At 39.2% G+C, this 26,311-nt stretch overlaps 1 long non-coding RNA gene across 2 annotated transcripts in view; it reads right to left on the reverse strand.

The window, feature by feature from the left end:
- Window positions 1–26,311, reverse strand: part of LOC129013558 (uncharacterized) — a 166,974-nt gene that overhangs the window by 118,182 nt on the left and 22,481 nt on the right. The window contains exon 1 of one of the 2 annotated variants that reach the window (XR_010123914.1): window positions 1,105–1,726. The exons of the other annotated variant lie outside the window; for it this stretch is intronic. This is a non-coding gene — a long non-coding RNA (uncharacterized LOC129013558). Of the gene's footprint in view, window positions 1–1,104; window positions 1,727–26,311 lie in introns of those variants that run through there. 2 annotated transcript variants of the gene reach the window in all.

Raw genomic sequence — 26,311 nt, forward strand, 5'->3', positions numbered from 1 at the left:
ATACACAAGGGTTACCTCAGCTCCATCCAAGTGCCAAGCATTTTCAGGAATGGAGATGTGCCTTCGTATATTACTGGAGGCATCTCCTGCAGGGGCTCCACAACAGGGGCAGCACTGGTCTCATAGTGTCTTGGCCCTATGATAGCATGCATCTCCCAAAGGACTCGATAGCATGCATCTCCCAAAGGACTGGTGGAGCGGGTGCTACATTGTTGCAGGTACACATGCCACTTCTGTATAATGGAGGCTTGAGAAATAGCTGATATTGGCCTGGAAAACAACCCTTCTATCCAGCCCTTAATAGAGAGATCTGTTCTCATTGTTACTGGCAGATGATCAGTTACAGGCTCAATGTGCTGCATGGTCCTGCATGCTCCCAGAACCTGTTGTTCAATTGGAGAATACTGGGTTTCAGCACATTTCCATAGCTGTGACCAGAATCTTAGAAGAGCTGCTTTGCCATGCTGAATATGACAGAGGACCTGTTTTGTCCCTTCAGGGTTTACAGACACATCAAAAGACACTGGTATCCCAGAAGGGGGGAACTAGAGCTTGTGCCTGAGCAATCAATATTTTAGCCTTTTCAAATGCTACCACTTGTTCTTTAGTTCTTTATCCTAGATCTTTTTTTTTTTTTTTTTTTTTGAGACAGGGTTTCTAGCTCTTTTGCCCAAGTTGGAGTGCAGTGGCACGATCTCAGCTCACTAAATACTCCACCACCCAGCTTCAAGCAACTCTCATGCCTCATCCACACAAGTAATTGGGATTACAGGTATGAATCACCATGCCTGGCTAATTTTTTGTATTTTTAATAGAGAAGAGGTTTCACTACGTTGGCCACGCTGGTCTCGAACTCCTGGCCTCAAGTGATCTGCCTGCCACGGTCTCCCAAAGTGCTGGGATTACAGGTGTGAGCTACTGTGCCCAGCTGAGATTGCTTCTTTAATAGTCAGTATAGGGGAGGCAAACATTGAGATAAACATGGAATGAAAGCCCACCGGTATCCCAAAAGACCTAGGAAACTTTGTAACTGTTTAACTGTTTTAGGTATGGAAAATTGTTATATTTTCTCAATGACCAAGCCGGAAATAAGGTGTGTCTTACCTGGCCAAGTGACCCATAGGAACTTTGCAGCTGGTTCCAGGCCTTGTACTTTTGTGAGTTGATGGCCCATCCTCTGGATTGAAGAAGGGTTGTCAATGCGTTTCCTTATTGCTGTAGCAATGACAAGTCTTCAGAAGTTAGAGTATCATCAATATAATGACTGCAAGTCAGGGTAAAAAGGATGCTAAGGAAGGCATTAGCTAAATCTAACACAGCATGATAAGTGCCTATGTTTTGTATTAATTACTCAATCACTTGAGTTATATTACATAGAGCAGCATGTATCTTAGAAAGATCAGTAGTGTCCACTCATCTACTGTCATATCCAAGTGCCATCAGATTTTCTTATTGGTCACACAGGATGGCTGAAAGGACTCTGGGCTGGCCAGATAATATTAACTTTGGCCAGTTTCTCCATGGTGGCTGTGATTTCTTGTATTCTACCAGGAAGATGGTATTGTCTCACATTAACAATACATTGTGGGGGAGGGAGGTGTACACCTTCCCATTTTGCCTCCCATCTTAATATAGCCTTTGTCATAGGTGAGATTCCCCCACAGATGTTTGTAAAGTGCATCCTAAGAAGACATCCATACTCAAGATGTTTTCTGCAATAGGTGAGATAAAGACAGGAGAGTAAGCAAGGGGGAACTCCAGACAAAACTAAGGAGGAGAGGAGTTTGTTTCTCTCAGATTTTTAACCCCTCACAACCATCTATAGCTTCGCACTTACCAGGGTGTCTCTCTGGATTTCCATCAATTGAGACACATTCTGCACCTGTGTCCACTAAAGCTAAGGTTCTCCTACTGCTGTTTTAGACTCCAATCAATAGTGAGCTCCAAATACAGCCTCTGGTCACCCCCTATTGATCTCACACAGAAGCAGCCTTGACCCTACCTATGATCTCCAGGCTGGAAAGAAGTCCACCCCTGAATTGCAGAGATTGGGATCCTTTTACCAAAGGTTTCTTCCTGTCTTTCTCCCTCTTCTGGTGGAGGTGGGGGAGGTACTTAGAAGGTGTCTAAACTATTGATCAGGAGTCAGATCTTTCCAAACCCCACTAATACGCCATTGGGTTGCCCATCTATATTCTCTTTGTCAATCCCAGCTGAAATCAGATCATACCACATTTGTTTCCTAGTAACCTTAATTGTGCCTTTATAAACTCCTTTTTTCAGTCCAGCAGACTTTGTTTCTCCCTTTTTCCATTTTCCTTTAGCAACCAGTCAGACCTAATATCTTCCCTTTTGAGTTTCTAGGAAATCTGAAATGGCTTTCCCTATATCTTGTCCCATAAGGGGGTTATTGCACTTCCGGGGGTACTTCTGTCTCCATTTTTCAGGTTCATTCCCTTCTAGGGAGATATCATCCTCACTGGTGTCCCATAGCTGCATCATTCATGTACATAAGGCTTTCTCTTGGCAGCTGTTTAAAAGTTTTTGTTATATCCAGTAATCCTACCCAGGCCTGTGTGTGTTGGAATTTTGCTTTCCACTGCATGAACAGTTTCACTCTCAAATGGGAAGGATAATGATCTTCCTCCTCTGAGTTAAACTCTATATCATCATCTGCCTCACTGGTTGGTTCCCAAGAATTACAGGTATTTGCATCCCAGCCTGCATTGGCAAGGACAGTCCACACATTCAGCTGGCACAGCTTTCTCTCTCCCAGCCACACAAAGTGGCAAGGTACAATTTCCAACTGTGCCTCTTGAGTTTCAAGTTTATCAAAAAACCAGACACTAACACAGACATGGAAGTTCTCATCCCTTTCTCACTGCGATTCTTTTCCTAGCTTCCCTACACTTGCCTCAGCTGCTACCTGCGCTTTCGTGACCACTCACATAGATAATAACAGCAGCAAACTCACTGCTGTCAGTTTTGCCACCTTTTTCACCACAGTGAGTCATACTTTTTAGTAACATTTTACTAAAAAGCTTTAAACACACATAGCGGTCCATCGATATGTAGCATATGGGTAACGCCACCGACGTGGATGAGGAGGGCCACTCGTAAAACGTCCTCCACAGATGCTTCTTTCCCCTTGTCCATACTTTGGTTTCCTGGCTGGCCATTTGCTCTGTTAAAGGGCCGTATACACAAAGCAACTCTGAAATGCCAAAGGATCTGAAAAATTAAAGAAGAAGGCAGAAAATCCATTTAGTCAGTACTGGTTAATTTATTGATGGAACTTACACGCAGAAGTATAACCTTGGATGGCTGCAGGTAGGTAGTTGTTCACACTGTTACTCTCCAGACCCAGGGTTAATACTCCACAGGGAAAGGGTATACATGCTTTAGCAAGGCAATTAAAAGCAACCCTCCAGAATGGACAAGGAGGCTACATGCCTCATAGCCTGTAATTTTTGTGGTAACACCCAGGTTGACATGATTTTACACTAAGGACAGTTAATAAATGAGAGATCAGAAGGCATTCATGGAACCGGGGCAAATCAAAAGTAATATGGTGGACTAGCATCCAAGTTGGGTCACTTTGTCTCCACAGGTTCTGTGACCTGCTGTTTTTTCGAAGTACAGCTGGGAATATTAATGTAAGTGCAAGACATGCAAGGTTTTATACTTCCCTGTCTTCAGTAGCACAGTGATGAAGAGAACAGTCTCTGGAGGGAAATGTCTAATGTGAAATGAACTCTCCAAAAAATAAGAAGATGTAATATTTGAACACAGACAGAAGAATCAACAGGCCAGGCACGGTGGCTCACACCTGTAATCCCAGCACTTTGGGAGGCCAAGGAGGATGGTCAGGAGATTGAGACCAGCCTGACCAACATGGTGAAACCCCATCTCTACTAAAAATAAAATAAAATAAAATAAAATAGCCAGGTGTGGGGACATGTGCCTGTAGTCCCAGGCACTCAGGAGGCTCAGGCAGGAGAATTGCTTGAACCCGTGAGGGAGAGGTTGCAGTGAGCCAAGATCACAACATTGCACTCCAGCCTGGGTAACAGAGTGAGACTCTGTCTCAAAAAATTAATAATAATAAAATAAAGAAGAATCAATAAAAATAAAACAGAGTTGAAAATCTGATAGATGCCTATATAAACAAATAATCCAAAAGAATAAGTAAAGGAAAAAGGTGAATTTTCTTTTTTTTTTTTTTTTGAGACGGAGTCTCACTCTGTCACCCAGACTGGAGTGCAGTGGCGCCATCTTGGCTCACTGCAACCTCCGCCTCCCAGGTTCACACAATTCTCCTACCTCAGCTTCCCAAGTAGCTGGGACTACAGGTGCCCACCACCATGCCTGGCTAATTTTTTGTATTTTTAGTAGAGATGAGGTTTCACTGTGTTAGCCAGGATGGTCTCGATCTCCTGACCTCGTGATCCACCTGCCTTGGCCTCCCAAAGTGCAGGGATTACAGGCGTGAGCCACCGCGCCAGGCTGGGAAAAGATGAATTTTCAATAAATATTTCAGGATACTGAATGTCCATCTGGAGAAATAAAATTTACTTTTAAACTCATGCACAAAATCGACTTCAGGTGGATTATAGACCTCCATAGAAAAAAGAATTCAATGGAGTATTTAGAATTTAATATAGGAAAATAGTTCCATTACAATAGGGTAGGTGAGGAATTCTTAAAAAGCACCTACAAAGTGTTTATTCTAAGAGAGAAGTGCTATTCTAACATAGTTGATGTGAGTAGGAACACTGGGTCAAGCTCAAGGTTGTTCTAAGTCTTTTCCTGTAGGGCTTCAGCTCAGATTCAGAGCTACAACTTTCAGAAGGTCACAGTAGTCTCTACCTCTTGAGGTGCTGTGACAACTTAATGCACTCATACACAAAATGTGTAGACAATAGCAGGTTTGAAAGGAAAATAAAATCTCAGAACACTAAATCACTATGCCCAATGGGAAAGTTACGCTTGGGAACTGTGTCACACTAAAACTGACTTCCTTTTTTTCCCAAATAGATAGCTGTAATTATACATGGTTACTTTATCTTATGCAAAATGTAGATCCAGCAAACATGAGATGAATGCATAATCGACTTTATCCCCCACTCCTCTATTTTCACATATAAAATGTGGCTTCAGTGAGTGCTAATCAAAGCCTCACGAGAATGCAAACACTTGCCTCAGTGCCTAGCCCTCTTTTGTTTTTCCCACCTTCCCCTACTGCTCACTTTTTCCCCTTTAAATGCTGAAGTCATCAAAACTCTCTTTGGAAAAAGCACAGAACACAGATCCTGCTGTAACTTGTGTTGCTTTTTCCCATGTACATTCTCAACGTTGGCAAGATCTAGCTCTAAATTTATTGAGACCTGCCTCAATCACTTTTCGGTTTACATTTTGGAAACCATAACGAGTTCTGTGCAGAGTTTGGCCCTTTGGCCTGCAGCAACTCTCCTAGCAGGGCCCTGGTACAGCCAACTGGAAGCTTTGTATTGCTCTGACTGATTGCATGATTTGCTGAGGTCTGGGAGCCTCCCCCTACAGAGATCCCTGATCTCCCAAACTTTTTGTTTGAGGTCTGAGGTATGTTCTCTTCTAGAACTCCCTTTCTGGGAGTTTGCTGCTTCTGAGGAGGCAGAGAGCAGTCTTCTGCTTGGGCCAGCATCTCCAAGTAAGGAGCTGGCTGGGGGTTTTTAAATTGGATTTGGTAGCTTTAAGTCTAGCTTTCTTGTTAGCCAGTTATAAATTCTTAGGTTCAAAGATCTCAACTTATGTAAATTGTGCAATCACTTTTTCTCCCTGTTTTGGTAAAAATCACTGTCTGTCTCCTCTACAAAGTTTTGATGGAGATATATAAAAAAGATTTTAGAGATCTCATATTCTTAATCATTGATTAGAAAATCAAATTTTACAAATGACTTACAATAGCGTCATGACTGTCCTTGAGAATTCTGGCTCTGTACATTAAAATCTCTTAGCATTGCTTGAAATTCATAAGACATACCCTTGATTAAAGGGCATGGTCAAATATTTAACTTTCTTTGGGTTCAATGCACATACATGTGTTAGTGTGTGTTCCAAAATTGTACACCAAACTTCTGTGACACACAATTTACTTGTATTACAAACCTGCAAATGTACCCCTGAACCTAAAACAAAATAATTTGTAAAATAAAATAGAAATGTCTTCAGAATTCAATTTAGATATTTGGTCTGAACTGGTCAGGCAAGTCAGATACTGTTTTTGCTGGATGTTTTAGGGCCATAAACTGCTGTGTGATATTTTAAATAATTGTTTGACTTGTCTTTCTTATAGCCATAGTAAGGTCAGGGGACATATATTGTTCTCCCTAGCCCAGCTGTGCCCTCTGACTACACTGGGAAGGGTCAGATGTTATTGGCAGCTCTGTCTTTTGTCCCTGGCTCTGCACCTGATACATAAGTAAAATTTCTTACTTCCTAGATTTTTTCACTACAAATAAGAGTTACTGAGGGGTAACATTACAATTAACATATATAATTGAATCTACTAGATGCATCCAAAGTGTATAATAAAAGTGAGATGTGTTTTTAGAAAAAAAAACGCTATAGAAAGGTATGAGAAATGTGTTTTCCTTACAAAGGGAAAGTACTTTGTCTACGGTAGAGGTTTCCAAGTTGTCTTTAAATTAAAGGCAAACTGATGGTTTAAATTAAAGGCAAACTGATGGCTAAATGGATACAGAAAGTTGGGGCTTGGTGTGGTGGTTCATTCTTGTAATCCCAGCACTTTTGGAGGCCAAAATGGGAGGACTACATGAAGTCAGCAGTTTGTGACCAGCCTGGGTAACAAAGTGAGATACCATATCTACAAAAAAAAAAAAAAAAAATGAGCCAGGCACAGTGGTGTGTGCCTGTTGTCTCAGCTACTCAAGAGGCTAAGGTGGAAGGACTGCTTGAAGCTAGGAATTTGAAGCTATGGTAAGCTATGACTGTGTCACTGCATTCCAGCCCAGGTGATAGAGTGAGACCTTGTCTCAAAAAAAAAGGTAAAAGAAGCTTGGAGAGAATTTTTTTGTTGTTGTTCTAAGGTAAAATCATAGGACAAAACTGAAAGTTCAGCTGAATTGTAGATTTGTAGCAGATTGATCTTGCAAAAGAAATATTGTTTGTGTCCAAGTGGGCTGAAATTTAAAGGGTATTATTATTCAGTCTTTCTATAAATTGAACATTAAAAAGCACATTTATGCAAGCCCAGGATCTGGACATGATTTTTTCAGAGAACTTATCTGCTTCTCAGTAAAAAACAGTAAAAGGTTAACAAGCATTTCTTAAATCTTACCTTATGATTAAACTGATTGATATTTGATGAATTCATTTATAAAATTTTATTAAAATTGCTTTAGTATTAACACCACGCTATGCAAAGGTAAAGTTGGTTTTCTTTTTTGAACCAGGATTTTGTTTAATATTAAGAGAGAGTAAAAGATTTTTGTTTGCCTTTTGGGCAAACTGCAGAAGAAGAAGAGGGGAGTAAGGTTCAGTTGGTCTCATACTATATTTATTAGGTCTTACTGGTTTTTCATTTTTTCAGGGTATTTTTGTTTGTATTTCTGAGACAGGGTCTCACTCTGTCAGCCAGGCTGGAGTGCAGTGGTGTGATCTCGACTCACTGCAACCTCCACGTCATGGGTACAAGTGATCCTCTTTCCTCAGCCTCTGTAGTAGCTAGGACTACAGGCACACACCAATACAAGCAGATAATTTACAAATTTCTTTTCTGTAGAGACGAAGTCTCACTATATTGCCCAGGCTTGTCTTGAACTCCTGGGCTCAAATGATCTTCCCATGTCAGCCTCCCAAAGCAATGGAATTACAGGCACAAGCCAATGCACTCAGCCTGATATTAGACCTTATGGTTTAACAAACTGAATCTCCTTTCTCTATATCAAAGAATAAAGGTTTTTGCTTTTTAGAAATATTTAAAATATCATCTTTGGCTTAATGAGTAATTTATTTCATCGTGATTGATGATTCCATTTTGTAACATCAAGTGTTTCAAACCTTTGATATTTGACAAACTTTCCAAATCAAATTCTAATTTAGCCTTAGTGACCTAATTAACTTTTTGAATATTACGTCACCTGAAGTCCAACAGGGACACATCAGCCACATTTAACATGTTAAAATCATACAGAAGCATGGTGAAATATTTAACTTTGAGTTCTATTTACCTAAATATTAGCATGTGCTCCAAAATCATATGAGATGCCAATAATTCTGACATGCCTTACTATATGTTATCAGTAATAATTATGATTATGTTAAATTGTTGTATGACACAGAAATAAGCAAATTTCTTCTCAACTGTACCTGTAACTACCACTGTCCTAAGAGTTTTCCATTCACAATTATTGTTTTACTTTGATTATTCTCAAAAAGTGGTTTATAAAAAACCAGTGGGCCAAAACTTGCTGCTTTAGAAGAGTTCGTGAAAATGACTCTGACAGGTTTTCTTGAATTTAGGTTTCTGATAACTGTGGAGATTGTGCCATTGTACTAATGAAAACAACAACAATACAAACAACAAAACTCCCAGGACTCTAATTAACAGGCTGATATGTTCATGAGGATTGCTAAGCCAATATAAAGTAGAACAAGTTAATTGTGTGGGACTGATGTAACAGAAGACTGAAACAACTTATTAGGACTTTTTTATTTGAAACATTCATGATTATTTTTGATTTTCGGAGTAAAGAAAACTTTTTTCTTAGCTATTTATAGTTTTTAACAATTGAATATGGTACACTCTTTAAAGAAAAATTTCAAGTATACTTCTTTCTCTTTACCTGATTTCCCCAGAATTTGAAAACTATTTCTGAATATTCTTAATTTATGGTAATATAAGTTATTTGCATATGATCAATAACAATTTTTTTTTGGTAACGGGACACAATTGGAGACACTGGTTACCTTGTCAAGGCTTTGGCTGGAATAGCATATTTTCATCTATGAGCAGATTGCTTTGAGAAATTCAGGTTGAATAATAGAACCAATAAAATTCCTTTGGAGAGACTGGCCCTGTGCCTTCTCTATGCAGTTTCTTTACAGATTTTCTGATCTGTGGTAAGAAATGCATGTCACTTTCTGACAGGCCTAGGAACTCCAAGTAATCTTGCGACCTCAAGATGAGAGGAATTCACCCAGTTCAGTTATTTGCAGGCACAATAAATCCTTGTTTGAGCTTGAGGGGCTATTTGAAAAGTCAAACAGTAGACACTTTGTTCAAAAAAAAGTTCCATCAATGCCAACTTAGAAGAGCCTATATGGAAAAAAAATACTCTTGCTGCACTTTATGAAAATAATCAGGCCAAGTACAATAGAACTAAAACTTATTTTGGAAATAAATTGGTCTTACTATGATTTTTCTTTAGTAAAAATGGAAGACTATAGAAAGAAAAAATGTATTTCAAATGAAACTACAGTACATCTTTTATTGGATTCTAGCCCTGTTCATTGTCCTCCAGTTTTATTATTGGTTTACAATTTAGCTAGACTGGATACTAAATTCTTTGCTGGCTACAAGTCTCAAAACTAACATTTTCAATGTTTTTTTTTCTTTCCCATTTTTTTCTGACTTGGAATTAGTAGAAAATTGTGCTTTTTTTAAAGCCCGGCAGATTGAAACTAAAAAACTTAAACTTTGGGAGAAATAACAGCATCTTATTTATTTACCTAAAACATTCCATGACTGTCTACTTATATATGGACTTCTCTGTAATACAGTCTATTGGTTTTCAAGGATTGCTCTCTACTTTGTTGCTATAATCCAGCTGTGTCTCTTTTTGCTTCTCTTTTCCCTTTATTTCTTATTCCCCTTATTTCTTCACAACCTTCTAGAATGAGTCTCCTTAAAAACGTGGATCCTAACCTTCTAGGAATAAACCATCCTAATGTTGAAAGATTAGGGGAAAAACATAACCAAACACTCATTTTCTTCTAAAATGCTTTCTCTGAAATATTTTGAAGAACAAGGAAAATAAAATCTTGGGATCCAAAACTCACTAGGCCAAAGGAAAAGTTGGGAACTGAGTCATGCTAATACTACCTTCCTTTTGTTCCCAAAGAGACAGCTGTAATTTCACAAGGTTGCTTATCTTATGTAAAATGTAGATCTACCACGCACAAGACAAATGCACAATCAACTTTTTCCCCATTCCTCTTTACACATGCAACATCTGGATGCAGTGAGTGCTAATCCAGGCCTCATAAGGCCTCATGTAAAAAATATGTCTTTTAAAATAAAAGTAACACTTGCCTCACTGTCTTTCCCCCCTTTCTTTATCCTGCATCCACTTCTGCCTGTTCTCACCCCTATAAATATGGAAGTCAGCAAAACTCTCTTTGAAAAAGGCACAGGCCACCGAGCCTACTGTGACTTGTGTTTCTTTATCCTTAAACTTGGCAAAATAATTCTCTGAAATGAATGAGATCTGTGTCAGTGATTTTTGGTTTACATAGGTCTACACTAAACACTAAGTCAGTATTTCCTACTAGTGACAGCTTTTTTCAAGTAATTGCAAGAAGTATCATATGTATCAATAGTAAAATACATCATCATTTTACATCACAATAAAAGCATATAACTATTGAAAAACTATGACATCACAAAAATTTTATCTCACATATGTTGAAAATACTTTTTGTTTGAAATGCCTGTTCCTCGGTGCCATAAAGAAATAGCACTTGAATATAATTTCCTCAGCAAGGCCATTTCTGTATTTTCTGCAGAAGGGGTACACTCACCAGCAGTTTTGCCATGAGAGTACACCAAACAAAAGAGACATGGTCATTTATAACCTGATGCTTCTACCCTACTACTGTGTCCAGTTTCCATTGGCTGGAACAGGACCTCACATTCTGTATTTGTCCCGATTGGCTAGCAACTTAGAACTTTTTAAAAGAGGCAAAGGCAGAGGAGTACAAAGGAAGGAGGAAGTAAGTTTTGGAATGCTGAGAAAGGTAAAAACACCTTCAAATAAGGAAGAGGAACAGGCTATGACCTAATGCTTGCTTGGACCAATATAAGCATGCCAGGGCAAATATTTAGGCTAAATTGTGGGAGCTAAGAACATAAAGTGCATTGATTTCTTTATTAAGGCTAGCAGATATTTAAGAATGTTAGCACAGGTCTTTGAATAAATTTTGCTTCTAAGAGAAGTTACTACTTATTCCTAATGAGATGGGGAGGAAAGTTTCTGAAGACGAACCTCTACTTTACTTTTTACACTTTTGAACTTATATAAATGTGTGTATTTATGTTATATCACTACTATGATCATGAGACAGAAAGTGAAAGCAAAATAGGTAATAAAGATTTTCTAAAATTTCTCATATTTGGATAAAACTCTTCTAAATCACTGTGCAACTCACCTTGTCCATGGATTTTTCCTACACTAGCATCATCTCTGCTAATTAGGAGTTTTGCGGATGCCATATTTGTAGTGAGAGAACTATAAGAGTTTCTGTTAGATTATGTTTCTCATCTACTAACGTCCCTCTCCAAGTTATGATGTTAAAGATACCACCAGAATGTGAAAATGGAAGTTTTTTACATCAAGTTCACTTGTGTGCACACAAAGTCCATCACATTATGACTATCTTCTAATCAATAGTCTTTTTAGAATATTATGATCCATCTCTATTTGGAAGATGTAAAAAATATGCCTTTTAAAATAAATGGAACACACTATTTTTCCCTGTGACTGCCCCCTTCTCAGTATAAAATTTCGTCGGCTCATCATATGTATTCTGGTCTATTATTGGGAAAACATGCTTAACTATAGTTTCAAATTAGTTGAACAACCCCATTTACCTGCTACCTCAGGATTAGAGAGAGAGTTATTATTAGGCTACTAGAATTCCTATTTTAAATATTGCTGTGAATTGTTTTAATTTTATATAACCTGGGCATTCATTTTGTACATAGTTTTGACATTCTCATACCAGAAATAGGGTTTAGAAATCCATGACACTTTCCACTTTGGGGCCTCCTCCATGTTCCTCAAAGTAGTCATTGAACATAGCCCCTTATAAAACCTGCTCAAGGTGACTACTCCATATAAGACAGCTGAATCCCACCTTTATCTCACCCCACTGTACCCTGTGGGAACTGCACAGATATTCGGCAGTAACCACCTCTCAGTCACACTTTGACTGTGGAAATCATGGTTGCTTCACCTTAACCCAGCAATTTGAACTCCTCATGAGAAACCTGCTTGGGTAACACTCCAAAACCCAATGTGATGTTTAGTTTAGGAGTCAACTAACTGTATTAAGGAATACCTAGAACACTGGCAAAGCATTACTTCTGGGTCTGTGAGGGTTTCACCAGAATTGTCTGAAATGTGAGTCGGTAGACAGAGTGGGTAAGATCCTGTGATGGAGCAGGGACCCTTTGTTAGGGGCCTGTAGCTTCCCCAAGCAGGGAAATAAAGGAAAATCGTGAGTCCCTTCAAGGGAAATCCCTGGTACCTAGCTAGCACTGAGAAAGAAATGAGGAACTTGATAAGCAAGAAAGTTATAGCAGCCTAAACAATAGCCAAGGAAGGTACAGTCAGAAGATGTTTGTTTTGTTCCAAAGATCACATCTTAACATACATTCCTGAGTCATTTTTCATAAACCTAGACCCCCACCAAATGCATCTGCTGACAAGTACACCTCAGAAAAGGGGGGCCTGAAAACTGAATTCTGACTGCCATTCTTTGTACTAAATTTCTTCCTGAGGGACCCAGAGGGAGGCAAATCCATTAGCCACAGAGCTAACTTTTTTTTCTGCTGACCCCCCAAGTTTTAAAATGAACCTTCTTTTCTTTAACCAATTACAAATCAGAAAACCCTTGAACCTATGTATGGGCTGTAAGCACTTGCTTCAAAATATCATGACTTTTCAGGACAAAACCAATGTGTAACCTCCATGTACTGATTTATAATTTTGCCAGTAACTTCTGCTTTCCTGAAATTTACCCCTGCTTTAAAAAAACCCTTACCTGCAAGCCACTGGGGAAGTGGGAACTTAAGCATTAGCTGCCTCATCCGCCTTGCTTGACAATGTCCAGATAAACACCTCTTTTTCTCCCACTGCAAATGTCAGTGTAGATATCTAGTCTTACTGCACTGGGTGAGCAGTCCTGAGATGAATTCTATAACAATCCACCCTCTATGTGGGTAGGCACCATCCAGTGGGCTGGGGGCCCTGATAGAATGAAAAAGTAATGAGAATGATTTTGCTCTCCCTCTCTCCTGAAGCTGGTACACTCTCTGCCTCCTGCCCTTGGACATCTCAACTACAGACTCTCTTCCTTGGGACTCCAGGACTTACTTCTGCATCCCTCCACATTCTCAGGCCTTTGGCCTCAGACTGAGAATTACACTGTCAGCTTTCCTCATTCTGAGACTTTCAGCCTTGGAATGAGCCAGGCTACTGGTACTCCATGGTTTACAGCTTACAGAAGACTTGTCTTGGCTTCCATAATCACGTGACCCAATTTATCAAATTAATGCCCCCCATCCATCTATCAATATCCGTATCTGCTTGGTCCTGTATCTCTGAAGAATGCTAAAACAGGTTTTATTTGTTAAACCATGAATGATTGTAGAGAACCAGAATTTTAGGAATGAGTTTCTTTCATTGGTTTTGGGGTTTCTAAACTTAGATCTCTAAACTGATGATACCTAAAAATGCTAAAGACTCTATTTCTAATAGTCCAGACAACATTGCTAGTCCATGTCATAAACTGCTTAAGAGATATGCAAACATCTACCTTTGACACTCCTAATCAACACTGATAAAAGACAAGGAACTTGGTGACTCTGAAAGCACACCTGTAAACATCTGTGGAAAATCAAGGACTCTGCTTCTAGCATTGATGATTAAAGTGATGGATAAAAAAGATAAGCTAAGAGATTCAAATTTCAGAATTCGGCTTCACATAAAAAGCCTTAGAGCTTCTTACAGTGCTCTGAGTGAGAATTTTATCTCCTATACTTATGGGGATGAAAATGCTAAAAGTCAAACACAAACCCTCACCATGCAGTTGGCTGAATTACTATGAAAGTTGAACTTTCAGCCTGGCAAGGTATCTACTATAAACTTATAGCACTGTACAGAGAAGAATGGAACTCTGCATATTGGGTTGGGAACATTTTGGGAGACCATATTGAGGCTGGAGACATTGAACTCTGAAATTGTGATGTCTTCTTTGCCAGCAGACCTGACCCACTACTGACACCCTCTTGGCAGTAGCCTCTTCACCCACATACAGGCGGTTCCATCTCTGTCTGAAGGGATTACGCCAGCATTGCCTCAGGGAAAGTTAATGGACTCCCCTGAGGCAGTTGGCGAGGAATGCAATGCGGATTGTCCTAAGGTCCTACACCCACCACTCCTTTTGGCTTCTAGACCTGTAAGTAGACTCAAATCTCAAAATGCCCTTAAAAATGATATACAAAGTTTGGCCCACTGGAGGTTCATGACAGTTCAAGAAAACTATTTGAGTTTATAATTTATACAAGCAGAAATCTGAAGAACATGTGTGGAAAAGGGTATTAAGAGTTAGGATAATAGTGGAGGAAACATAAAGTTGGATCACCCGGATTTATTGATATGGACCCATTAAAAAAGATACTGCTTGTAGTTTTACAGCATGGGAAATTAGAAAGGGCTCTAACAGTTTGGTTGGTTGGCTGAACCATGAATCAAAAGATGGCCCTTATTTAGCCAGTTCAATATGTCTGATCTCCCTTGGACTAACATAGAGGAAGAGATTTAAAGGCTTAGAACAAATGGAACTCCAGAGTGCATTTGTCCTTTGTCCTGTGGTGCCCAGCCAGTGCGAGAGCTTTTATATCTTAAATTACTCAAAAGGTAGCCCAAGGCCTAGAAATCCCCTGAAAACTCCACACAGCAAGGAGACCCCAGTCCTCAGGAGAAGCAGAAAAAGCCACTTAAAGCTTAAAAAGAACGATGGCTAAACTGTGCTGGGAAACAGAGGAAAACTGGCTCACTCTCTTACCATAGCTCTTCTGGACTGTAATCATCCGGTGGATGTGATCATGCATTCTCTGACAGTAGTCAGCCTCTTTTCCCAGGCACCTATGTCATCAGTCACCGGGCTTATGAATAAAGTGGCCACAGTGGTAGGGACTGAGGTTTTGCATACACACAGCAACCTGGAATTCCTTTCACCATGGCCAACCAGGTTACAGACCCCTCTGAGTGTTCCAGCTGTCAGCAGCAGAAACTAACACCGAGCCCCCATATGGCACCATTCCCCAGGAAGATCTGCCAATTTCCTTGTGGTAGGTTCATTACATTGGGCAGCTTTCATCAGGGAAGGGGCAGCATTTTGTTCTTCCTGGAATAGTAAGACAGTTACTCTGTCTATAAATTTTACTTCCTTGCATGCAGGTATTCTGTGGAAACTACCATCCATGGACTTAAAGAATGCCTATCTACCATCATGGTATTCCACACAGCATTGCTTCTCAACAAGGAACTCACTTCACACACAAAGAAGGGCAGAAATGAGCTCCTGCTCAGAAACTTCAGTGAATTCACCATGTTCCCTATAATCCTGAAGCAACTCACTTGAAACAATGGTGGAATGAACTTTGGGAGTTACGGTTCCAGCACCTGCTACATGACAATACTGTGTAACTGTGGGGCAAGGTTCTCTAGAAGGCTGTATATGCTCTGAACCAGCATGCATTATATGGTGCGATTTCTCCCGAAGAAGTGTGGTCACAAACACTTCATCAACCTCTAAGGACTCCCAGATATTTCCTATCTTCTAAACCCTCACAAGAATACAGGCTTTTACTAGTCTGCCTCTCTAAGATTCTTTTAGACTCTGCCCATCACCCAGTTTGAAAGACACTTTCATATTTTTAGCTATTCATTTTCAGCAAGAACCTACTTGTCATTACCAGTTTTCTGTGTTAGTCCCTTCTTTGTTGCTTAAAACAGAATACAAAATCTTGGGTAATTTATAAAGAAAATAAATGTATTTCTTATACTTGAGGCATAAATGATGGCTTGGCAGCCTCCACAAATTTCAAAGTTTTTTTTTTTTTTTGACAGCCTGGGAGTCCAGAGAGAGAGGTGTCACAGGGCCAGATCCACTGCAGAGAGCCCCCAGTAGAAGGATGCCAAACACAAATGTGGGGTTGGAGCTGCTGCAAAGAGTCCCCACCAGGGCAATGCCAAGTGAAGCCACAGCAGTGGAGTCACTGCAGAGAGTTCCACATGGGTAATGCCTAGTGGAGTTGAAGAAGTGGTACCAATACCAGGATCCCAGGATTGTGAAGTCCTCTATGGCATTCAATGCCTGCCTGGGAAAATTTCATCCAGTACAAGAACCCACGGGTGATTCACCAAGGAAAACCTTAGGGGTGACATTGCCTAGGGCTTGCCACTCCAACCCTCACCCCAGGGTGTTAAGCGGTAAAAAAAAAAAAAAAAAAAACAAGGCTCTCCAGCTTTAAGATGTAATGTTTGTCCTCCTGGACTTCAAATTTACTTAGGGGCTGTTACTGTTTTCTTTGTGTCTATTTCTCTCTTATAGAATGGGAATGTGTACATTACATTTATCCTGAAATCACCTTGGAAAAAATTCTAACAGTGAGAAAATTATGACTGTAAAAGAGATATGACGTGACTGAATCCATCTTGCCTTTAATCTCCAAGCTGCCCTTGTTTGTTCCTGGACAAAGGGAACATTAACATTATAGCCTATCTTTGAAACAAAGATGAAAGCCCCTCCTTGAAGCAAATCCCTTGATTGCTTGGGGACCAGATCACCTTTGTAAAACCAACAAATTAACCACAAGATTAGAAAATATGGCTCAGGAGTCATACAGCCAGAGGCCGTAAGATTACTAACATCCTCAATTGCTCCTAGAGATAGCATTCATACTGTGAACCCTAAGGGGCCTAGGATCCCTATAAGCCCACTGTTTGGGCTGGCCCTGCAGACTCCTCAGTTACAAAATTTGCTACACCTCCCTGAAACAAAAAAGTTGAAGTTTCCCTCTTATCTTGTTTTATGTCCTTGAAAACTTGACTTCATAACCATGTGAGGGTGCTGTCCCTTGTTCTCCCACATACAGAGGGTTGGAATTTTTGCATTCATGTCAGGCAGCCAGTCTGAAAGGATACATGATAATGTCACAGCTAGCTTTAAGGATTCTCTTGAGCAGTTAAAATCCTTGAAGCTTGGAGCTGACTGACCTACGTTATTTCTGAACAATAGCCACTGCCCCATACTGTAGCTCAGTAACTAAGGTTTTTCCCTTTTACTGCAGCAGCCTGGGTTTGATTCTCAGCTCAAGCAGTAAGCCCTTTCTACTGTGATATTTGGAGACTTTTTGCCATTCATTCGATGATTTTCTTCTCTATGGACGTCTTCTCACTTTCTGTCTTAAATTTTCCTTTCCAAGCTATCTTTGGGGAAATTCTAAATGTTGCAAAAACTGCTTGCCATCTCTCTGAGACACCTCATGCATCCATAGTTAAGTCATAACCTTAGTTAGGCTTATAAGTTTCTCATGGGCCGTTACCTTTGGAAAAGTTGAAAGCCAAAAATACTACCTATTTGTCCTGGCTAAAATCCATTAATAAAAGATTTCAGCAGATTTTCTTTTGAGAGCTCTGTAATCAAAAATCAACTTGATTAAGGCTGATATTGAGCTACATGTGTACAGATACTATTTTAAAGCCTTTGGTCTCCCTCTGTAAAAATTTCTCATTCAATGGAATTCTTTCTGATCCTCCATTTACTCCTGTCTGTTCTTCCTTCCTCTTGTATCTAACCTTTTTGACTTGCAGGACCTGAAACTACTTTGCATTATGAAAAAAAAATTAACCTTGATGTGTAATAGCTAGATAAAAAATGTCCTTTTTAAAATGACTAATGGTAGTTGCTTATAGTAAGTGACTATTACCACAGGGTGATACTCTTTTATATGCACATTTAAATAAGAAGGGTGTGCTCTCATGGGCTGATTACAGAGTGGGCTGATGGGTGCTGGGTTGTCCAGCAGCCTTGGGAAAATGTCCTTACAATGAAATACACTGTGGAAGCATTGCAGTGTGTCATGCCATACTGTTTGCCTCTTTAGGGGATCCAGGATTCGGTATAAAAATAAGATTCCTCATTTAGGGGAATCTGTTTTGCCTTCCAGCTCTGCCTGCTTCCTACGCCCTAGAAACTGCATGCTTTCCTGGTTCTGTTCCTTAAAAGGTTCCACCACAAAGGCAATAATCCCATTTAAAAACTTAACAACTTTAAGAAAATCTCCACATGTAAGAGTGTCTGCTTTTCCTGGCCATCCTGACTGAACTTTTACCCCCACATTTTTCCTTGGTTTAGATAAAATATAAATTCTCTATAATTATTTCACCTAAGAATTATCCCTTTAAAATAAAAATTTGGAACTGCCTGGTTAAAAACTGTTTAGGGCAGGGAACAGGTAATCAAGAGACTGATGATCTAAAATGGAAAAGAAAAACTTAAAAACTGACAATTGAAGAATCCATATAACTCTACCAGATCTGCTTCTCTATGTCTGTGTATTTATATGCTTCATATATGCAATATTTTGCTGACAAACTATATAAAAGAGCCCTAATTAACTAGCATATATATGTACTTAAATAAAATATTTTATCAGAAAACATTTAACTAAAATGCTTTTTAGTTCACATGACTAATAATCTGAATAATAAAGATAGCTTTAAAGATTATTCGTACAGTAAAATTATTTCTTCAACGTTTAGACATTTGGTCTAAATTAGGCAGGTCAGATATTCTGTTTGCTGTTTTAAGGTTATGAATATCTATGACTTTTTGTAAGTGTCCAACCTGCCTGCATTAGAGCCAGCAGCTTCTAGGTAAAGCCTGGGGATGTGTTGAGTTAACCACGCCCCCTAGCTATGTTGGAAAGAGTCAGACATTATCTTCATTTCTGTCCTGTATCCTAGGCTTTGCACTTGGTACGAAATCAAAATTGCTTTCACTAAAAATAAAAGTTGTGAAGATTTAACATTGTAACACATGTAATTGATACTACTGAGAAAAGATTTACATTCAAGGTATATAAAAATTATAAAATGTGCTTTTGTAAAAAGTCATAAGAAGACCTAAAGATATTGTTTTGTTTAAAAAAGTAATCTTGTCTAAATTAGAGGTTTTAAAAATTGTCTTAAGCTAAAAAATAATAGGACAAAATAGAAGGTTTAAGCAAGTTATAAAAGGTTTGTAAAAGATTGGTCTTGTAAAGAAAGTTCTGTGTGTGAGTGTGAGCAACTTGCCAAAACTTGAAGCAGGTTACTTAGTTTTTCTACAGAATGATCATTAATATAAAAATCACAGTAATACAGGCTCAGAATCTGCCCCCTTATGTGTGATCAGCAGAGTGTTCATGGAGAATTAATCAGCTGTTTAGCAGAAAATTTTAAACAGTTATGCTCAAACTGATTTAGATTGGATAGATTTGTTTATAAGGTTTTAAGTAAAAATTAGGTTTCACATTAATAAAACACTAATGCAAAGGTAAAATTTCATTTTCTCTTTAAACAAGATTTTTGTATAATACTGAGAGATAATAAAATATTTTTTATTTGTCTTTTAAATAAACTGAAAAAAGTAGGGGAGACAGAAGATACAGATTCAGATGGCCTCATGCTGTCTTTATTTGGGCCTTTTGTTTGGGAGCTGAGTCTCCTCTCTACCAATGAATAAAGGCTTTTGCCTTTTTAAATTTTTGAGCTATCATTTTGGCTAAACAAATGATTTGTGCTTATCTGGGATTCTGTTTTGTGATATGAAGTGTTTTAAGCCTTTAATATTTGCACACTTGGAAAAATAAAATTATAAACCAAGAATTTTTATTTTAACTCATTAGCCTTTTAAGTATTAGGTCCCCTGAAGTCCAAAAGAGACATATTTGGCTTATTTGGTATATTAACCAACCTACAGAAAACATTGTCAAATACAAAATCATATTTAACTTTCTTTGGATTATATTTATATAAATGTTATTAGTATGTATTCCAAAATTATATGGTTCCTATAATTCTAATATGCCTTAGTATATATTATCAGTAATAATTATGATTATTATGTTGAATTGTTATGTGCCACAGAAATGACCAGATTTCTTTGTCGATTGTGTCTTTAACAATGGCCTCGTTGGACACAGTGACTCAAGCCTGTAATGTCCTCACTGGGCATGGTGGCTCATGCCTGTAATCCTAGAACTTTAGGAGGCTAAGTTGGGAGGATTGTTTGAGCTCAGTTGTTTGAGATCAGCCTGAGCAAGATAGTGAGACCTTAGATCTACAAAAAAGTCAAAAAATTAGTTGGATGTGGTAGCACTTGCCTGTGGTCCCAGCTCCTCTGGAGGCTGAAGAAAGAGGATTGCTTGATCCCAGGAAGGTGAGGCTACAGCGAGCCATAATTGTGCCACTGGACTCCAGCCTGGGTGACTTGAGACCCTGTCTCAAAAAAATCAAAGTAAAATTAATAAAACAATGGCTGTCCTGAGATTATTGTCATCCACAGATTATTGTGCTCTTTTTTTAAAAACTATTCAAAAGGTGTTTGCTCTTTGAAATGTTCTCTTGAATACAGGTTTCTGATAACTAAAGATTGTGGCATTGAAATTGGAAAAAAACAAAACAAAACAAACAAGCTTCCAGGAGCTGCTATGTTTATGAGGACTGCTGGTCCAATGTCAGACAATACAAGAGTTAACTGCATGAACTGAACTAATAGAAGACCAAAATAATCCTTTTATGACCCATTGCTTGAAATGTTGCTGACCCTTTTTGTTGTTTTTCAGAGTGAAGACAACATTTTCTTTTCAGCTATTTAGAGCTTTTAATTATTGAGTACAGTATATTCCTGTGAGCAGAAGTTGAAGGATATTTCATTTTCTCTACTTGATTTCTCCAGAATTTGAAAACTATTTATGAGTATTCTATACTATGGAGATACAGTTATTTACATAAGTACAATAAAAATCTCATTTCTTTTGTAACAGAACACAATTGGAGACACTGATTATTTTACCAAAGATATGGTTACGTTACCATTGGAATGGCCCACTTTCAGATACAAACAGACAGGCTTGGGGAATTAAAACTGGCTAACAGAGATGATAAAAGCCCCTTAAGAAACCGACCTCATAACTGCCTACACAGGCCTTGTACAGGGTTCCTGACCTGTGGTAAGTATAAAATGTCACATTCTGACAGGCCTGTGATTCCCAAATTTTCTTGGGACCTGAAGAAGAGAGAAATTCAACCAATCTGTACAAGTATTTGCAGGCACAGGTACACCCTTTCAAGGCTTTAAAAAAGTCTAATCTGAGATTTCTTAGGGAACAAAGTTCCAGCACACCCAATTTAGAAAGAGCTAATATGGCAAATAATTATTCTTGCTGAACTTTACACAAATAATCAGGCTAAGTATAATAATGTCAAAACTTATTTTGCAAATAAATGTGTCCTACTATGATATGTCTTAAATAAAAATGAGAACTAGAGAGCGACATGTATTTCAGAAAGATACTATAACGCACCTGTTGTTAGATTCTAGTCTTGTCCATTGTTTTTGAGCTTTTTATTGTTTTCTGCACTTTGGACTGAATCCTGAAATCTCTCAGAGCTAAATTCCTCAAACTAACACATTCACATTTTTCTTCCACTTTTTTAACTGAACTCAATGAAATGGCTACGACCTTCTTCCTGAGGCCCTTGCATGCTGAAGCTTATCCCTTGAGATACAGATGTGAAATATGTGAGATTGTCATCATTGTCCTCCTTTGCAACTTAAAAATGCTTTGAATCTAACGTCTGAATACACTGTGCCCAACATCAACCTTTGTTAATGTTTTCTATTTCCTTACAAATGCCTGTTATTAAAAATACGTTTTGCCTTAATCACATAAGGAGGCCTAGTTCATTTGCAGTGACACCTCCTGGAATGAAACACAGCTAGGATCTATTCTGAGGACTAGGAAAGTAGGTAAAATGATATGAGATGGTATATTTAAATATATCCTTTCCTGTTTATCCCAATTTGTCTTTCTAACAACCTCTGACCCAAATCTCTCTTGACTATTGACCCCATGTCTGATTGGTTCTTGGGGCTATTCACCTAAATACCTCAGGGATTTAGACGAATTATATAAGGACTTCTGAAGCTAGGACTTCCACTCCTCATATTAGGACTCATTATCCTATAGTCAGCTGTTCACTTAAGTGCTGTACTAAAAGTGTGGATGAGAGTACTAACGTCTTGGTCATGCAAGCCTAGGAACCCCAACCAGGCACCTGTGAATACATGCGGGCAGCTGCAAAGCAGTTTCATTCCATTTACTCTGGGCCAAACCCTATCTCAAGTATATGCCTTGTCAGCAGGAAGAAGTTAGAATGGTCTTTGGACTTGTCCCAACTCTGTACCTCAACTCTTAAGAAAAAGATGCAATGAAACTCAGCAAGGGGAAATTGAAATCACGTTTGCAAAAACAGTAACAGTGACAAAATTATGATAGGGAGAGGGACATGACCTAAGTGACTTCATCTTGCATTTAACCTCCAAGCAGTCGTTGCTTATTCCTGGGCAAAAACAAAACCAAATTTGGGAGAAATTTACTTTGTAGCTGAACTCTGAAACAAAGATAATAACAGCTCCTCCCTGAAACAAAACCCCTCATTGTTTGGGGACCACATCACCTTTGTAAAACTAACAAATTAACCACAATATTAGAAAGTATGGCTCAGGAGTCATACAATCAGAGGCCACAAGATTAATAACCTCCCTGATGGCTCCTATAAATAACATTACTATTGTAAAACCTAAGATTGGTGTTTGAGGTATTTTTCATAACTTGCATTCTGACAGATCAGTGGGTGCCACCAAAACCAGTAAACTGGCTCATCTAGATATGTGGCCCACACCCAGGAGCTGAGGCAGCAAAGAAGATGGCTTTGACTTCCTAAGATTTCATCCCTGACCCAACCAATCAGCATGTCCCTTTCTCTAACCCCCTGCCCACAAAACAGTCTATAAAAACTCTGGCCTCTGAATATTTGGGGGAGCAGTGTTGAGTAATAAGAAAACTCTGCTCTCTCCTTTAGCTGGCTCTACATGTATAAAATTTTCTCTACAGCAATTCCCCTATCTTGGTAAAGTGGCTCTATCTGGGCAGCAGCCAACATGAACCCATTGGCCATTAACAACCCAACTGCTGAATTTTGTATGAAGATAACTTGTTTTGAGTTCATGGGCTGAAAGAGGAGACTTTAGATTTGGGAACTTTCTGCTGGTGCTGGAACAATTTAAGCCTTTGAACTATTGGAATGAAATAAAGTTATTGTAAGTGACAGGGCGTGATTTTTTGAGTCAGAAGTGGAGTCCTGTGGTTGGAATATTGCTTCCCTCCCAAATTTATGCTGAAATTTCATCCCTAACATGGCAATATTGAATTGTGAGACCTTTAAAAGGTGATTGGATCATGAAGAGTTTGATCCCATAACTGAATTAATCCTTTCATGGATTAATAAATTAATATTTAAAGATTAGCAGTCTATTATGAGAGAAGAGTGGCTTATAAGAAGGGAGACACGATCTTGCATGTCAGCAAGCTCTACTCCATTGCCATACGATACCCTGCAGACTTCAGAACTCTTCAGAGAGTCCCAACCAGGAACAGGATCTCGCCACATACAACCTCTCAATCTTGGACTTTTCAGCCTCCATAACTGTATGAAATACATGTGTTTTCTTTATCAACTACCCAGTTTCAGGTATTCTGTTATAAGTAACAGAAAATGGAGTAAAACAAAGTCTTAGTATTACTATGCTCCGTTATTAAGTTCAATGGATTATTACAACCATTCCAGACAAGAATACAAATGCTCGATGTCTTTCAGGAATGAAGGTTTGCATCACCCTGCCAGGTAAAGACCCAGTACCAGCAGAGGGGCTTGCTGAAGACAAAAAGAATACAGAATGGGTAGGAGTAGAAGGGAGTTAGAAGTACCAGACAGGGCCGGGCATTGTGGCTCACGCCTGTAATCCCAGCACTTTGGGAGGCGAAGGCAGGCAGATCATGAGGTCAGGAGATCAAGAGCATCCTGGCTAACACAGTGAAACCCCATCTCTACTAAAAATACAAAAAAATTAGCTGGGCGTGGTGGCAGGCACTTGTGGTCCCAGCTACTCAGGAGGCTGAGGCAGGAGAATGGTGTGAACCTGGGAGGCGGAGCTTGCAGTGAGTCAAGATCACACCACTGCAGTCCAGCTGGGGTGACAAAGTGAGACCCTGTATCAAATAATAATAATAATAATAATAATAATAATAATGAAGTAAATAAATACATACATACATACCAGACAGGACCAGGTGACCAGTTACAGAAACAAGGATTAAAATTGTCACTAGTATTTCCTATCTACTTTGTTAAGAATACATTTGCATGTTATATATAAATATATTAGGTAAATAACATTGTTTTTATTTCTCTCTTGACACATAACACAAGAATGTATTAACTTGATATTAGCAGTTAAGTGTTAGTAATTTAACATTTGTACTGAAGTTAGGGGGTATCAGGAGAAGAGTAAACATCACCCACAGACTTCTACTACTCTTAAGTAAAATAGTATAGTGTGTTCTGGTTGCACACAGGATCATTGCATCATGTTAGGTAGAGCTATTGCCTTCTTATTGTCTGTATCTGAATATTAGTTACGGCTTAAGGTGATACATATAGGTGTCAACTAGAATGGTGCTGGACTTGTCATGTTTAATTCAAGGTGCTGACTGGATTACAGAATACCTCGGGAATTGGTAAAGCATTACTTCTGGGTGTGTCTGCCAGGGTGTTTCCAGAGGAGACTGATGTATGAGTCAGGGAATTTAGTGGGAAAAATCCACCCTCAATGGGGCAAGGCAGCATACAATCTCCTTGGGGACCAAATAGAACCAAAAATGAAAAATTTTTAAGAAGTTTTCCTGTCTCTCTCCTGGAGAAAGTAGACTCCTTTTCCTGCTCTTGGAAAAGAGAACTCCATGATCTATGGCCTTGAAACTCCAGAACTTATACAGTAAATGCCCTGGATTCTCAGGCCATTGGTCCCAAACTGAGAATTACACCAAGGGCTTCCCTGGTTCTGAAGATTTCAGCTTTGGACTGAGCTACCACGCTACAGCATCCAAGGTCCTTAAACTCGCAGATGGCTGTCTTGGGAATTCTCCATCTCTACAATGTTACATGAGTAAATCCCCAAACAAAATGCCACTCATCTAACTATTGTCTATCTATCAACTCTCCATCTATGTATCTATCTATCTACCTACCTACCTCCCTCCCTGTACTTCTGTCTCTCTGGAAAAAAAGACACAAAAACTGACAAATACACCCATAAAGACTTCAGCCCAATGGCGCAATACTATGTCTTTCTCTAGTTGCTCCTCCACCACCCCTGCTGCTTATGAGTGTATGTCCTGGAGAGCTCCTCTCTTTCCACTGGCACTTCAAGGAATGCTGCCCTCTTCTTACTGGGATTGGTTAGTAATACATTACTCATGCCATTATACACATTTTGTTGAGTTGCCTCCTCTGTATTTCACTTTACGGACACGCATGGACATCACTTTTCTCCCACTTAGCACTCTCCTAGAGAGTGGTTACCTTCGTAGAAATAAACTAGACACAGGTCAGACAGGAGCCACAGGGTGTCTCACAGTATAAACAACTACTCTGTGAGAAGGATACCTGGATGTAGCTGGACAGTTGGGCTTTAGGCCATCGACCAGGATAAGTAAGCATCCCATGAAAGGCACAGCCAGTACCAAACCCTGAGTCGTATTGGGCAAGGCTATAGGTTATAGCCACTACCCAGAGAGGCCTTAATAGCAAACAGAAGTAAAAATAAAACACATGCTGTGAGATAATTTTATAAACTATAGTTCCAGGAATCCTTGAGAGGGAAAGTAACAATGGCAAGGCATTATTTGAAAGTTTGCACTGGAGTGGTGGCTCTCCAAATATAAAGAAAAATCTCAGGCCAGGCGTGGTGGCTCATGCCTGTAATCCCAGCACTTTGGGAGGCCGAGGCGGGCAGATCATGAGGTCAGGAGATCAAGACCATTCTGGCTAACACAGTGAAACCCAGTCTCTACTAAAAACACAAAAAAATTAGCTGGGTGTGGTGGCGGGCGCCTGTAGTCCCAGCTGCT

This window comes from Pongo pygmaeus, chromosome 16 (assembly GCF_028885625.2).
Source record: "Pongo pygmaeus isolate AG05252 chromosome 16, NHGRI_mPonPyg2-v2.0_pri, whole genome shotgun sequence".
In the NCBI taxonomy this organism is placed as follows: Eukaryota; Metazoa; Chordata; class Mammalia; order Primates; family Hominidae; genus Pongo; species Pongo pygmaeus.